The sequence below is a fragment of the Zonotrichia leucophrys genome, unplaced genomic scaffold (genome assembly GCF_028769735.1).
Source record: "Zonotrichia leucophrys gambelii isolate GWCS_2022_RI unplaced genomic scaffold, RI_Zleu_2.0 Scaffold_520_35672, whole genome shotgun sequence".
Lineage (NCBI taxonomy): Eukaryota > Metazoa > Chordata > Aves > Passeriformes > Passerellidae > Zonotrichia > Zonotrichia leucophrys.
The window spans coordinates 16,279-19,752 of record NW_026992725.1 but is presented as its reverse complement, the minus strand read 5'-3'; positions in this window follow the sequence as shown (position 1 = coordinate 19,752).

Below are 3,474 nucleotides of genomic sequence, written 5' to 3'. Positions count from 1 at the left end.
CAACAAAGCCAAGGGACAGCTCCATCAAATGCAAAAGTCATTATTTTCCCTGGCTCTGCCCTGCCCCTGATCCCCACAGCCTGTCCTGTTTCCTTCATCCCTGCATTGCCAGGGACTTTCTGGGACAAGGGAGCTCTGCTCTGTGCATGGAGGGAGATGCCAGTGCAGCCAATGGAATGGGAACCGCAATTCATCAGTTTTGTGTCCTTTGGGGGTCAGGAACTGGTGAGACTCAGAGGCACAGAAAGTTTCTCTTCATGGCCAACAGACCACAGTTGAACAGGAAACAATTTAATAACAATCTCACTCTTCCCTGAGCTATGTGCAACGTCCCAGCAGCATCTAAGGAGTCGGACATCCACAAGTGATTTCCATACTAAAATGAATTTCAGAAAAGCATGGTTCTGTGATAGATGTAAACACAATTACTTCTTTTATCAGGATGCTCATCCTGGTGTGGTAGCAAAACAGCTCAAACAATTCCTGATTTGCAAAGCTGCCAGTGGTGGATGGAGAAGGGAGGTCAGGCTGCTCTTGGTGCTGAGGAAATGCTGAAACCAGCCTGACTCATTTCATCTCCTCCTGTCCTGGCTGATCTCCCCTCTTTCCTCTTCCACCCATTGGCTTTTGTCTCCCCACAGCCCCCTGGTGAAGAGCCTGGCTCTGTGTTCTCCATCCCCTCCTGGCTGGCACTGCCAGGCTGACATGAGGAGCCCTCAGCCTTCCATGCTCTGGGCTGGACCAGCCCAGCTCCCTCAGCCTCTGCTCACAGCCCAAGGGCTCCAGCCCCACCTTGGAGGCCCTTCCCAGACCCTGCTCCAGCTGCCAGACATCTTTCCTGCCCTGGGCAACCCAACCCAGGCCACAGTGACCTGGATAATCCCAGTCATTGATGTCCTGGTCTCACAGCCCTGGCCCCTTGTTCCCATGTCAGGCTCTGGGGTGGATCCTGTGGAACATCCTTTGGTGGAGGCTGTGGCTCCAGGTGGGCCGGGGGGATCCTGGGGGACAGGGACCCTGCTGGGCATGGACAGCATTGGACTTGTTGGGAGAAACTGTGAGGGGGAGCTGGGGCAGAGTGACCAACCCAGTGACCTGACACAGCCCTGCTGGGATGTCACACAGCCCCTCTGTGACGTCACAGTCTGCTCTGTGATGTCAGAGCTAACTCTGTGATGTCATCATCTGTTCTGTGATGTCAGACCTCTTTCCTGTGATGTCATAGCTGGATCAGTGATGTCACAGAGGCAGTCTATGATGTCATAGCTCTCAATGACCTCACATAACCCACTCTGTGATGTCACAGCCCACTCTGTGACCTCATGTTACCAGATGATCAATTGTCTACACCAGGTGAGCTGACACCTGGAGCTTGTTCTCCAAAACCCCAGGCCTATGGAAACCACACAATGCCCATTGTGTGAGAAGGGGAACTGGAAGTTCACCAGCCTCAGTGTCCTGCCAGCTCAGCCAGGCCCACTGGAACATTGGGGTCCACGACCACCAGGGACCACCAGAGAGACCCCCAGAAGAGAAGAACACATGGGTAATGGGGAGAGGAAATGTGTTAATGATTTTGGGGAAATTAACATCATATGTGTGTTTAGTCCAGGACAATCAATGAATATGTGTGCAAAATACAGAAAATAAACAGAAACTTTGCTGTACTCAGCCTGCATGGCTTTGGGAGTAGCTCTCCCCCGTGCATCCAGCTGAATAAAGAATGCTGCTTCTTAATGCTATACTGGGGTTAATGAGTTTTCTCTTTTACTGAATTTTTGGTAACACTCCCACTGCCAAGGAAAGCTCTGTCTGCTGCTGTTCACAAACAGAGAAGGGCTGGGGGCAGATGTGGGGCTTGGAGGCTGCCAGTGGCACAGTGACCATGAAATAATCAAGTTTTCAATGTTCTGTGAAAGAAGGAGGGGCAGCAACAAAACATCTGCACTGGAATTATAAAGGGCAGACTTTGGCCTGTTTAGGATGCAGATTTAGGGAGTACCGAATCAGGTACTGATTTTTTTAAAGGGAAACAGCCCTTAAAATCAAAGGAGTCCAGGAAGGATGGACACATTTCAAGAAAGTAATCTTAAGTGGGAAGGAGCAGCCTCTGCCAGTGTGGCAAAAGATGAGCTGATGAGGAAAATGACTGGCTTGGCTGCCCATTCAGGTTTTGTGGGAACTCAGGGGTAAAAAAGGACCAGCAACTCAGAAAGTGTTTAAGGATGTCATTGTGTTATCCAAAAGAAAATTAGAGACGTGAAGCTCAATCAGAACTTAACCTGGCCCATTCTGTAAAAAAATTTTTAAAAAAACTTTTTATTAAAAAGTGTATAGCAAAAGAAGGGATAAGGGAATGTCTACTCCTTGTTGGATGTAGTGGAGAATATAGAAACTAAAGAGAAAGAAAAGCTGAGCTACTTAACACCTTGTTTGTCTCAATTTTCAATATTAGGACAGGCTGTTCTCAGGACAAGTGTTCTCCTGAGCTGGTAGATGGGCACAAGGAGAGGAACAGCCCCCTGTAATCCAGGAGAAAGCAGTTGGTGACCTGCTGAGACACTCAGATGCTCTCAGGTGTATGGGATCAGATGGAATCCATCCCAGGGGGATGAGAGAGCTGGGGCATGAGCTCCCCAAGCTGCTCTCCATCATTTACCATCAGCGCTGGCTCACCAGGGAGGTCCCAGAGGACTGGAAGTGCCAGTGTGAGCCTATCCCCAAGAAGGGCTGGAAGGAGGAGCTGGGGAACTCCAGGCCTGTCAGCCTGACCTGGGTGCCTGGCAAGGTTATGGAACAGATCACCTTGAGTGCCATCACAGGGCACCCACAGGATGGCTGAGGGATCAGAGCCAGCCAGCGTGGATTTAGGGGTGGCAGGTCCTGCCTGACCAACCTGGTCTCCTTTTATGACCTGGTGACCCACCTGTGGATGCAGGAAAGGCTGTGGATGTTGTGTGCCTGGAATTCAGCAAAGCCTTTGACACTGTCTCTGACAGCATTCCCTGGAAAAGCTGCAGCCCACAGCTTGGGCAGGTTCCCTCCTCACTGGGAGATTTAAGGGCTGGCTGGAGGCTGGGCCCAGAGAGTGGTGGGGATGGTGCTGCACCCAGCTGGTGTCCAGGCACTGGTGGTGTCCCCCAGGGATCTGTGCTGGGCCCAGTCCTGTTTAGTATCTTCAGTGATGATCTGGCTGAGGGGATCAAGTCCACCATTCACAAATTGCAGATGGCACAGGGCTGGGTGTGAGTGTGGATCTGCTGGAGAGCTGGTAAAGAAGACACAGCCTTAAGCTGCACCAGGGGAGGTTCAGGCTGGACAATAGAAAGTTCTTCACAGAAAGGGTGAGTGGGCATTGGAATGGGCTGGCCAGGGGGGAGGTGGCCAAGTCACTGTCCCTCTCCAGTGGCACTTAGTGGCATGGTTTGACTGACAAGGCAGTATTAGGGCATGTGTTGGGCTTGATGATCCCAA